Source organism: Hibiscus syriacus, unplaced genomic scaffold (assembly GCF_006381635.1).
Source record: "Hibiscus syriacus cultivar Baekdansim isolate YM2019G1 unplaced genomic scaffold, ASM638163v2 tig00001825_pilon, whole genome shotgun sequence".
In the NCBI taxonomy this organism is placed as follows: domain Eukaryota; kingdom Viridiplantae; phylum Streptophyta; class Magnoliopsida; order Malvales; family Malvaceae; genus Hibiscus; species Hibiscus syriacus.
The window spans coordinates 8806-21878 of NW_024061893.1; the positions used below are offsets into that span (position 1 = coordinate 8806).

Consider the following 13073-nt stretch of genomic DNA (forward strand, 5'->3'; position numbering starts at 1 on the left):
AGGAACCTTGCGCGATCCCCTATATTACATCTTCATCCACTGGAAGCCCCAGATGCATATCAACATCCTCAAGTGTAATCGTGCACTCTCCGCACGGAAGATGGAATGTGTGGGTCTCTGGCCTCTATCGCTCTACTAAGGCAGAAATAAGGTATGGTTCTATCTTACAGTGACCCTGATATCTACCTGTGTAACCGAAACCAGCTTCTACTAAATACGGCAAGACACGGCTAGATATCACTAACTTAAGATTCCTAATAAATAGATCTAATTCACGATCCTTCTCCTAAAATTAAATAATTACAAAAATTAATTCTTAATCTAATAATCATGCATTAAATAAATCAACAAATTACTAATAATTTAAATTAAATTAAAACGTTAAAATGTTACCGTATCAGCAAAGTGTCGAGATATGATTTCTATCCAAGCGAAGTAGACCGTCTTCCATTTTATATCTGCAAAAAAATTAATTAAATAAAATATTAAATAAATTAAATAAATTAAATACAAAATATTAAAAATATAATAAAATATATCTTAGACAGATATTATAAGAGTATTTAAGAGAAGTTGAGAGAATTTGGTGTGATGAAATTGATTGAGGATTGAAGTATTTATAAGGAGGGATTGGGGTGTGAAACGTCGGGTAGATGGGTAATTATAGCTAAGGCGCGCCGCAGGGGGCACGTCTTCCTGACGCGTGGCAGATTCTGGGATAAGGCGCGGCCCCTACACCGCGTTATACCTCCTTTATACATGTGTACACCATGTCAACGTAAGGCGCGCTTCAGGGGCGCGCCTTACCCCACATAGCACCAAATCAACGTAAAACACGTTACAGGAGTCGCGCCTTTCTGCAAAGGGTGTTAGATCGAAAATATAGTCTGAACGGCGTCGGTTCAGTAATTATACTGTTTAACGGTGATATATCGGAAAAATCGCCATTTATGTTAAATATTAAAAAATTGTAATAACTTTTGTAATGTGATAATATTTGAATCAGCGAAGCTCCAGCCGCCGCCAAAATTGACTCCCCGATCTTTGAGAATAACGACCAAGCGCTTATATAAGCAGTTGATTATCAATACCAATGAACCTGCACATTCTGTGAATGAAGAAAACCTGAACTTTCATAAGTGAAATTTTGGAAGCGGCATTACCAGAGAACCATTCTTCAGACGGCTAGCTACGACGAGTATGCTTTCCAACTTTTCACCGTGGTAACAGTGGACGGTTATTTTTCTTATGCTTTTATTTTATGGTTATTTTCAAGTGAGACTTGAAAAGAAATTCTTTAACAGCGCAATAAATATAGGGCAACAACGAGGGGACAGAAAAGAGATAACAAGCACACGCTGCAAGAAAAAGAATAAGGAACCGTAAAAGCAGAAACCGCAGGATAGGAATATACACCCACAAAATTAAGGATGGTTTGATATGGAGCAATGTTACTAAAGAAAGCTCCGAAATCAATACTACCATTATTTAAAAAAAAATCCACAAAGATAAATCCCGTTTTAACATCGCCAAAAAGCGCTTTTTTTAAATAAAAAAAAAAAATCAATGTCCATTGACCCTTTTACTCTAGAAATATGTAACTCCGAATACAACAGTGTCAGACTCTTGAAACCATTACTACCCCTAGATACAGAAAACACAACAAAAATGAAGGCGGTCATCTTCTAGAATGCAAGCAAATTACCTGCATTTTTTTATAATTTTTTGGGTGCATTTCAAAGGAGATTGAGACAAGCAGCGGCTGAGAAACCAAAACAAGAATGACTCCCAGTATTGGTGGAATAAATGGTGTCAAAATCCGGAGCACGATCAACTGCTTCCCTTTTGCTTTAGAGTGATCTTATTCCCAAGACTGAGAGCAAAACCCTGGGTCTTGCTCCTTATCCTGATGTACCCACTAAGCTTTCCATCTGCTTGCTTCTTAACGCTCAAGTTTACCAAGGCATCCTCCCCAAACACACTTTCTGCATACAGGTTAGCGGCTAGGAATCCACACTCATCGTCTAGCGCAGATCTGAAACATATTCCAGCCAACAAAAAGAATTGGAATAAAAGAATGGATTAATAACAATACAGATGGAATATATTTACAACTGTGTTCAACTCCAACTTCTAAGAATTTTATTTCGAGTCACAAAAGTCAACCATAAAATAGATGCATTCTGAAAACCAATATGATATTAATTTGTTATTTTACAAATTAAGCATGAAAGATTCGTTTTCAGAACAAAGTGACATGTAAATCATATAGCACACTGCCACATTAAAATTGCAAAATCTATACTGTATGCAGAAACCATAAACTCATCAGTTTATTTTGTAATTCTATGTATATTTCTCAGTTAAGTAAAACTTACAGTGGAGTGAGACACTTCATGTTGGTTGACTTGATAATATGTTCAAGGAATTCTTTCTCATCTTGGATTACTGTGTTAACAGCAACCTGAATCACAAAAATCAATAGTGAAAATTAATATCGACACAACAGAGGGGATACAAACTGTTAGCTTAGTCCAAGGAAAACTTATGATATACAAAGTGAACTCAATTAGCGGTAAGAGGGGAATAAGAGTTAATCAAACACTATGCAAGAGACATGAGCTACATATAAAATCGAACAAAGATAATTGCATTTCGATTAGCATACTGAACACATTATATTAAAGCATAGTACGCTATCAATGTTGGCTAGACATCTAAAGGAATGAGGGTTGCTGCTGAGGATGCAAGCTCGTAATAACAGAAATAGTTCAACAAATATAGCAGTTCTTTCGAGCACATTTGATGTCTCATAAACAATGTTGCCAAATGACTCCAGTCTCAGTTGACGAGACCTTGATGTTGGCCTTTATTTGCTTACTAGATTCAGGAGAAAGGGTATAATTTTGCGGACGCTCAACAAGTTTTAGATCACCCATAGTTGCCAACTCCAAGCACAAATTCTGAAGGGTTTCCTTGGTCCGATTGATAACTGTGATATCAAGAACAATATAGTAGTGATGGACAGTGACATAGGCTTCTGCATATACTGGATCACTAAATCCAGTAAGTTGAAGAATGCGGTTGAGCTTATTTGCATCATCAGTATCATTGACGAACTCTCCAGTTGCATGTTTTAAATCATCTTGAACCTCATCCTCCAACTCCAGCTGACTCATACCCTAGAAATCAAAAGAAGAAAAAAAGAAAAAAAGAGAAAGGAACAAATACATAAATTCATGAAAAAAATCCAAGAAAGAATCAATAACAATATGATGTACCAAAACAAGGTGATAAGGCAAAAATTATAGCCAAACAAACAAAACACAAGCTTAATAAAATGCATATATGACCAATTATGGTACAGTAAACTTGGCATAAACCAAAATGTTAAAACATACTCATAAGATAACGACCAATAAAAAAGCTCTCACCTTCCTACTCTTCAAATGAAAGAAATCAATAAGGTCATCCGGTTGTGCATGAGAAACCTGAGCCTTTGCCTTTAATTCCTCAGTTTCCTGCAGCTGTTTATCCGAAAGCGTTTTTACAGAACTCTGACGACAAGATTGCAACCATATTTTCCTGATGTCATCACCAGTATTGCACAACAACCTTATGCAGAGAACAATCCTATCATATGAATCATTATCAATTGGATGTGGAAGAAAAGGAGATTGTCCTAATTGCAGCATAGAGACAATGATCAGCAATGACTGTGTGGTTGCTTTGTTAACTTCAACTTTTGATGGCTGCACTCCTGCAATCTCAGAACAAGTTTAGTCAGTGTGCAAGCAACAACTTCCCCGAGGAAAAAATCGCCAGTGCGGAGAAGAGATCTGAGATTCCCAGAAGCCAATGATCCTTGAACAACTGTAGGAGCAAAGAAAGCAGTTTCAGAGGCAGCACTCTGGGTTGCATAAGTACCATCAGGAAAAATAGCCGGTCTCCTTGAGGAAACAGTAATGGAGTTTGCTTGCGGAGTTTTCTTAGAAGCATCGGTACCTTCTCCTTCCTCAGAAACGGAATAGAAAGGTAGCTCTCCGAGGCACTGCTTGATGGTTGCTATGCCACTCTCAACTTCAGAAAGAGATAGACAATACTCTCCGACAATCCAAAGAGCACAGGAGCAAACCCGTGCAGCTCGGATCTGATAGAATGTATCCAATAGCGTTGTTATAATGGACACCCTAAGTTTAGGGTTGGTCTCAATTATTTCTCGAACAAAAACCACAACAATAGCTGAAGCAATATTACTGTCACCCAAGAAATCCATAAGCAGATGCACAACTGTGCTTGCAACTTCTGGGAACTTGATTGCACAGGAATGAATAGCTTGAATTAGCATTTGTCTGTATTCTCCCTTCTTCTCAAGCTCTCCACTTTGAGTCTTCACAACTTCCTTCTTCAACATAAGAGCAACCTCATTGATGTTTCGTGGAGTTATTAAATCAAGAACAATATCAAGCGTCTTCCTCCTGATGTCAAGATTTGGACTTGAAAGTGCACTAAGAACATCCATAATCAAATCAACCATAATATCTCTATGTGAAGACTTGAGGTCATTCAACCGGTCAAGTACAATAAGCTTCACATTGTTGTCACTTTGAGAAAGAAGAAGCTGACAGTAAGTGTTGGCAGCAGCTCTAATAGAGTGGGAGCAGACGACAAAGAAACAAGTGTGCTAGCACACTACTGCAGTTGATGGGGCGTTCAATAAAGATATAATAATCTTAATATACTTCCCTTTCTCCGCACGATTTGTTCTGCAAACCTTATGGATCAGCTCCAAGACAACCATCTGAAGCAGTTCACCCCAATCAGAAACTCTATCAACATGGGTCAAGAGATAATTAATGGCTCGATCTTGTGCACAAGTAAATAGCATAAGAAATGCATTTCGCTTGGCAGATGCATCCTGCTCTGTGCATCAACCAGGAGCTGCTCACCTTGTGGAAGCTTATATATTGACATGACAGCTAATATAGCATTCCTCCTAATAAATGGGTGCCGATTCTCCAGGTTTTGCAAAACTGAAGAGATTAGTGGCTAATCTCTGTCTCATTCAAGCGACAGAGAAACCGCAAGGTAACACCACAAATATATACATTTGGATGTTGAAGATTGTTCCTCAAATTTTGGCATATCAATATCATTTCAGGTAACACCCTCCCTTTTGTATCAGTTTTCTCAATTATCTCTAAGTACAGAAGCAGAAGCTTTTGGACTGTGTGGTCCTCTGAAGGCAAAACTGTAGGAATTATAGAAATATATGATTATGTAAATATCCTTTAATTAAGGGATTCTGTAAATATTCTATAATCTCTTATTTTAAGGGATCATATCTCCTAGGATTAGTAACTTTCCTTTCTTAGAGTTTCCTACTTTAGAGAGATGATTTGTATATAAATATGTAATATGTCCTATTGAAAAGAATAAGAAATTACAGAGAATTACTCTGATTTCTACATGGTATCAGCTTAGGTTACGGTTTCTTTCCAACCTAGACGATGTCCACAACTTCTTCTCCTACTCCGGAGATCACTTCGAATCCAGAAAATATTTCTGGTTCTGCTGCTCAATCAGAAGGTAATATGGTCATGAAAGAACCAGAAGGTAAACCTCATGCTACAGTTTTTTTCTCCTCCCAGTCGACCCCTAATTGGATCCTCGATTCTGGTGCTACGGATCATATGACTGGTAATAAGTATTTGTTTTGCAATTTTTTTCTAAACTTTGGTAAAGCTGTCAAAACGACTGATGGTTCTTTGTGAAAAATAGAAGGACATGGCACTGTTATTCTCAATGACCAGATTGTACTTAAAAATGTCCTCTTCGTACCAAATCTGGCTTGCAATCTAGTTTTCGTTAGTAAACTTTCCACCGACTTGCATTGCTCTGCAATTTTTAATGATATTGATTGTACTTTGCAGGCACTGAACTCGAAGAAGATGATTGGTAAGGCCAGCTTGCAGAATGGTCTCTACATTCTTCCTGCCTCTACTAAAACCGAAATCTCGAAATCTTTCACCGCTTTAGAAAAAGTTGATAATGTTATATTATGACACTATCGTTTAGGTCATCCTAGTTTTCACTATCTTGCAAAAGTTTTTCCTGTTCTATTCATTCATAAAAGGCCGAATTTTTTTTCTTGCAAAGTTTGCTCTCTTACCAAACATACTAAATCAACTTATTCTCCTTCTACATATAAGCCTTCTCACCCTTTTGCTTTGATCCACAGTAATATTTGGGGCCCTTCTCGGGTGAAGAATGCTGATAATTGTAAGTGGTTTATCACTTTCATTGATGATCACGGTAGGATAACTTGGTCTTATTTGCTAAAAGATAAATCTGAAACTGCTGGTGTTTTTATCCAATTTTATAACATGGTTCTCACTCAATTTGGTCTAAAATTAAGCTCTTTAAATCTGATAATGGCAGTGAATTTTTTGCTAAGTCTTTGGGTGCGTTTTTCAGGGAAAAAGGCATAGTTCAGATTAGTTCTTATGTTGACACCCCACAATAAAACGGTATTGCCGAAAGAAAAAATAGACACCTCCTTGAAGTTACTCGTTCTCTTTTATTTACCACTAATGTTCCAAAATATTTGTGAGGGGAAGCCTTATTAACTGCCACATATTTAATCAATCGAATGTCTAATAAGGTTTTACAATTTCAAACACCTCAATCTATATTTTTGCAATACTTTCCCCATTTTAAACCTATCTCTTCCATTCTTCCACTTAAAATATTTGGTTGTACTGTTTTTATCCAAAATTGCTCCTAATAAATCCAAGTTAGACCCTAAATCATTAAAGTGTACTGGTTGGGTATTCTTCACTTAAGAAGGGTTATAAATGCTATCATCCTCTTTCAAAACGATTTTTTACCACTATGGATATAACATTTTATGAGCAGGATCCCTATTTCACTCAGGCTGAAATTCAGGGGGACATGGAAGGATTTTCAGCCACATCAGGTATCTCCTCCTACTCTTCATTCTCAACCTTCAGAATTGCCACCAATTTTGTCCTTACCTACAGATTTGTCACCAGTAACTACTCCATTAATCCACCGGTAGTACCTATCACTACTTCACCCATACCCACTTTAAATACCCTTCCTGAAAATACACCTACTCCCATTCAAATATTCCACAAACAACACCAATCAAACAACTCCGTTTCTATACAAGGAAAAGAAAACATATTCCTGAAGCTGTTTTGCAATCTGATGCTTGCCGAGAATTGGATTTGGGTCCAACTGCCGAAATAAAAGAAGAAATCAGTAAGTCCACTTCCCCTACTCTAGATGACTTCTCTATTGCTATTAGAAAAGGGATTAGACAGTGCACCAAGCATTATATTGAAAAATTTACTGGTTATAACCGTCTTATCAAGCATTTACAGCAAAGTTGGATAAAGAACAGGTTCCCACAAGCATAGCTGAAGCTCTAAAGGATTCAAAATGGAGAAGGGCTGTTAAAGAGGAAATTTGTGCGCTAGAGAAAAATGCTACTTGGACAGTTACGGACCTTCCTCAAGGAAAAAAGGTTGTTGGTTGTAAATGGATCTTTACTGTAAAGTATAACTCCAATGGTAGCATCCAACGATACAAAGCGAGACTAGTGGCCAGAGGCTTTACACAAACATATGGGATAGATTTCACAGAAACTTTTGCACCTGTGGCGAAGCTGAATACTGTTCGAGTACTCCTATGTTTGGCTGTAAATTGCGATTGGAAATTACACCAACTTGATGTAAAAAAACTCTTTTCTTAATGGCAAGCTAGAAGAAGAAGTCTATATGAAGTTGCCACCCGGCTTAAAGTCTGTTGAAGGAAGTAACAAGGTGTGCAAGCTCAACAAGTCTCTATACGGGTTAAAGCAATCACCCAGAGCTTGGTTCGAGAGGTTCACTAAAGTCATCCTAAAAAACGGCTACAAGCAGTCCCTCGCCGATCATACTCTTTTCATCAAGGTAACTTCTACAAATAAGAAAGTTATCCTTATTGTGTACGTGGACGACATAATTCTTACCGGAGATGATGAAGAAGAGATTTGCAATTTGAAGAAGTTGTTAAATAAGGAATTCGAAACCAAGGACTTGGGAAAGCTAAGGTATTTCCTAGGAATGGAGGTTGCAAGGTCAAAAGAAGGACTTGTGATCAACCAAAGAAAATATGTACTTGATTTACTCAAAGAAACTGGTTTTCTTGGTTGTAAGCCGAATGATACACCAATGGAGGCAAGCTTGAAATTTAACAAAGAAGATGGGTCCTTAGTAGACAAAGAGAAATTTCAAAGATTAGTTGGGAAACTAATTTATTTATCCTTGACAAGGCCAGATATAGCATTTCCTGTAAATGTGATAAGTCAACACATGACTAATCCCTACTGAAGAGCATATAGCAGCAACAAATAGAATTCCCAAGTACTTGAAGAAAACTCCAGGACACGGTTTAATGTTTAAGAAGACACAAGACAGAACTGTTAAGATCTTTACAGATTCTAGTTGGGCCGGAGACCTTACTGAAAGGAGATCCACTAGTGGCTACTGCACCTTTGTTTGGGGAAACTTTACAACTTGGAGAAGTAAGAAACAATCTGTTGTTTCAAGAAGTAGTGCTGAAGCTGAATTCAGAGCACTAGCATTGGGAATATGCGAAGGAATTTGGCTACTTAAACTACTGAAAGAACTTGTCACTAATCAAGAGGATCACTTTGAAGTTTTGTGTGACAATCAATCTGCTATTCAAATTGCCAAGAACCCAGTTCAACATGATCAGACAAAGCATGTTGAGATTGATAGGCATTTTATTGCTGATCAAGTTAACAAAAAGATAGCCACACTTTCATACATTCCTTCAGAAGAACAAGTTGCAGACATTCTTACTAAGGCTTTGCCAAAGCCTGTTTTTAATAAATTCCTATTCAAGCTGGGATTATACAATGTATATTCTCCAGCTTGAGGGGGAGCGTAGGAATTATAGAAATATATGATTATGTAAATATCTTTTAATTAAGGGATTCTGTAAATATTCTACAATCCCTTATTTTAAGGGATCATATCTCCTAGGATTAGTATATTTCCTTTCTTAGAGTTTCCTACTTTAGAGAGATGATTTGTATATAAATATGTAATCTGTCCTATTGAAAAGAAAAAGAAATTACAGAGAATTACTCTGATTTCTACAAAAACATACCTGACAATGGTGATAAAGAGCTGGGGAAGGGTTTCACCGTTCAATAAAAGCATAATTGCTTTCGTCATGGCATCAACCTTTGCAGGAACATCATTTCCGTCAAGTGCTTCTTTAATCTCATTAGCGATTGCTGGTGTGCCTTTGTCTAAGTGAATAAGAAGAGTACAAGTTTTCTCCATTTCTAGTAAGTTTCTGGCAACACAAAGAAAAATTAAAATATTCAAATATTCAATCAAAAATATGGTAGAAGATGAGGATTCTTAAAGCTAGGAGTTGAATAAAGATATATCAGTACAAAAAATTATGCCTGTGAAATAACAAGTTTAACATTGCATTCACAAATCAACAAGAAGGTCTTAAATTAGGTAGCTTTGACAGAGAGAGCCATTTTGAACAAAGAAGAATGATGCTTCAAAGGTCATAATATTGGTTGAAACTGAAATGATAAATCAGCTCTATGACAATGATATACCATTATTAATAATTTGCAGACAGGACTTGTATAACCAATAACAATCACTCGTTAATGTACAGTTCAGGGGAAAATCTGGTTGAATCTTGTTTGAAAAGCTTCATACGGTATATACTTTTTTGATGGATTGTCCATGTTAAACGGACTATCAAACTAAGTCATTGCTATTTGACATAAATAGTATCTATATCTACAATTCTAGATCTGCATAAAAAATTGTGGTTATTTCATCTTAATTATAAACAAATAAACATTGTAGATCAGCCCGGAGAGCAAGAAACAAAATTAGATCAATTCATTTTTGTCTTGTTAGCCAACACTGGTACTGACTTCACCAAATAAAATCAAAACATAACGATTTTAACAAACATATAAGCTATCACAGCATTAGCACGACGAAAAGAAAAGTGTGACAGCTAAATCAGATTCAAATCCACACAGCACAATTAAATTCGCAGCTTATACGTTATCACAGCGAAGGATTCAATCATAAAATCCATGTCAAAATCATAAATCTAAATCGAACCATTCCACTAAAAAAAATATTAAACGAAAAACAAAGGCCGCCAAAACAAAAGTAGAAAGTAAATCAATAGATCTGGAAATTGTGTGACAATGAGAGAAAGAGAAAGAGAAACGAACCTTGAACGATCAGATAATTCGAGAAGGGAAGCCGGTTGGTGAAAGTGAAGCAGGGGTTCGGGTTTTTCTTCCTTCTTTTTTAAAAAGCGAAGGGAAACGAAGAAGTCATACGCTATCCGTCTCACAAATATAATAACCCCTTACCTAATCTATATGTTACAACTAGATTTAACGGATTACGTTAATGATCTTAAATTAATTTAAATCATAATAATATTAAATAAGTTACAACAAATAATATAAGATATAAAATATTAAGTGTATAACAAAATATGCAATGTCGAAAGCAAGCCTAAACCGAATATCTTAATAACTTGTACATCGATAGTATATCAAAATAAGACATAAAATATCTAACACATAGTAAAACATCCACATATCACCAAATAAGGACAGTTTTAAAAGATAAAAACATTACGACAAAAATTATTGTAGGTGTCGATCCTTCAAGTATCAGGTTAGGGATGCTTATACAAAAATATCTTAAAGGAGAAAAGTTTGGAGAGTGAGCTAGGGAGCTCAATGTGTCCCAATAGTGCAAATAAAATGTTGTATTAAAGTATTCAAAAAATGATTCAATAACATAAGGTATTCAATGAGATTTTATAGTTTAAAACTCATATCTACCCTCCTCCTGTACACTAAAATGCAGTTCCCCAAAATTATACCCGTAAGAACTTATCCAATATCCATTGGGTATAAGAGCCAACCTAAGGAAGCACCTTGGGCCTGAGAGCCTACCCAAGAAAGTTCTTGGGGCCTCGAAGCCTACCATAGGGTCGCTTTAGGTCCGTAAGGAATTATCAGCTTGATCAGAGTTGAACCTTCATACTACAGTATCCTATCCAAAATAGTATCTCAATAAAACAGTTCACACAGTAAGCAGTAAATTTCATTATCCATAATCGGCAAAATCATATATCCAGTAAGAACAAGTAACCAGATAATATATATCAAATAGTTATATTTCATAAACAGTCAACCAGTAAATCTGTAAATCGTAACGTCGAACTGATAAAAGATTCAGTAATTTAGGAAAAATCACATTTTAAAACAGATAAAACAATCATATAACACATAAGGAACACACCTAACAAAACAGATTAGTAAGCAATCTATTAAGCACCTGTCTTGCCACGCTCTGTAGTAGTGCTTGAACCTAATTCATAAATAAATGAGTTAATATCGAAGTAAAATTTTAATATAGGTATTCATATGATTCACGAGTTATATGACTAATCACTAGCTCACGAGGTCGAAAAAATCAAGAGGAGCTGGGTCGACCTGTCGAACGATCGGGAAAGTCTCGTGTACCTTCAAATAATAATATCTTAGATCAATCATTAACCTTAATTTAATTATTCTTAAATGAAATACTTAAGTACATATGCATGCTCGTACTTGACTGTCAATTCGAAGGCTTTCGAGTTTGAATTTGACAAAAGGAGTTCAGATTCGGACTCACGGCGTCAAAAACATAAAATATGTATTTTCAAAAAATTTAACTTTTTAGTCAAAGTCAAAGTCAAAGTCAATACTGTCCCAAGTTAACGGTCAGTTAGAGTCAATGAGTTGACTCTATTCGAGTTGACTCGATCAAGTTGACTCAGTTCGACCCGATTCGGTCTAACTGGACCAGTTCAGTTTGACTGTACAAGTTCCAGAAGGCTCTTGGACTGGCAAAGGAGTCCTACGTGCATTGCTGGCGTGTGAGACGACGAGAAGGGTTGGGTCGGTCGGCCGAGCACTCCGATTACAACCTAGTATTGAAAATTAAACCCGAGCTTACCCATGCCGACGATGAAGAAAACGACGACAACGTTACGATTCAAGGGTTGGGTTTCAAGCGCACAGTGACGTTGAGTCCAGCTAAGATGGCGGTGAGGCGAGCGGGTGGCTAGATCGGCGACAATCGTAAAAAATAGTGACATGATTTGGGGTTTTTTATCGCACGTTTGAGCATCTATTTTGCGACAAACAAAGATGTTACTCGGTGCGATGGTGTTCGAGTTTTGGTTGTCGGTCGACAACAAGTCGAATGGAGGTTGTTGTGACGGTTATAGAGGTTGAATGATGGTGAATCGGGGTGGAGAGGGTGATGGCTACTAGGGGTTGGGGAATTTGGAAATTTTTGGGTGTTATAACTCGAGTTTTAAACGTTAAAATAATATTATATTGAAAATATCACAAACAATACTCTAGTCTAAACGGCTAAGACATGTGTGATCTTACCCGGGGTTAAGGGTTCAAAACCCTTTAGCCATCTAATCTAATTTTTTATTTTTTTTCTCTACTGGAAAAAGGAAAACTCAGGGCTAAGTCGAAAGAAAAGATTATTCATTTTTTTGTATGTCTTTAATTTTTTCCTAATAATTTATATACAAATTTAATTTTAAATGAAAATGGTAGCTTTTTTTTTTGGTTGAAACGTGTACAAAGGGCTGTTTAGATGCCCGTTCTATCAGAAATTAGAAACTTCTCGGCTTCCTTGGGAGGGTTCTGCAGCAAAACTGAATCCCCTTGGTAACTCCATAATTGCCTGGTGATAACATCCGCTACTCGATTTGCCTCTCTAGGTATGTGCTTCAGTTCAACCATCCAATTTCTCTTGAGCAAAATCTCTATGTGCTGCAGAATAGTTAATTTTATGTGTTCAGTCGACTTGTTTCTGATGAGGTTTATGGCTTCTTTGCTGTCAGATTCCAAAATCACTTTCCTTTCACCCTTCATCCATGCAACTTTTAATCCCTCGTGA

The 13073-nt window shown here is 36.6% G+C and overlaps 1 pseudogene; it reads right to left on the reverse strand.

The window, feature by feature from the left end:
- Nucleotides 1-1410: 1410 nt before the first annotated feature.
- LOC120135249 lies at nt 1411-10417 on the reverse strand (annotated as a pseudogene).
- Between the last annotated feature and the right edge of the window lie 2656 nt (nt 10418-13073).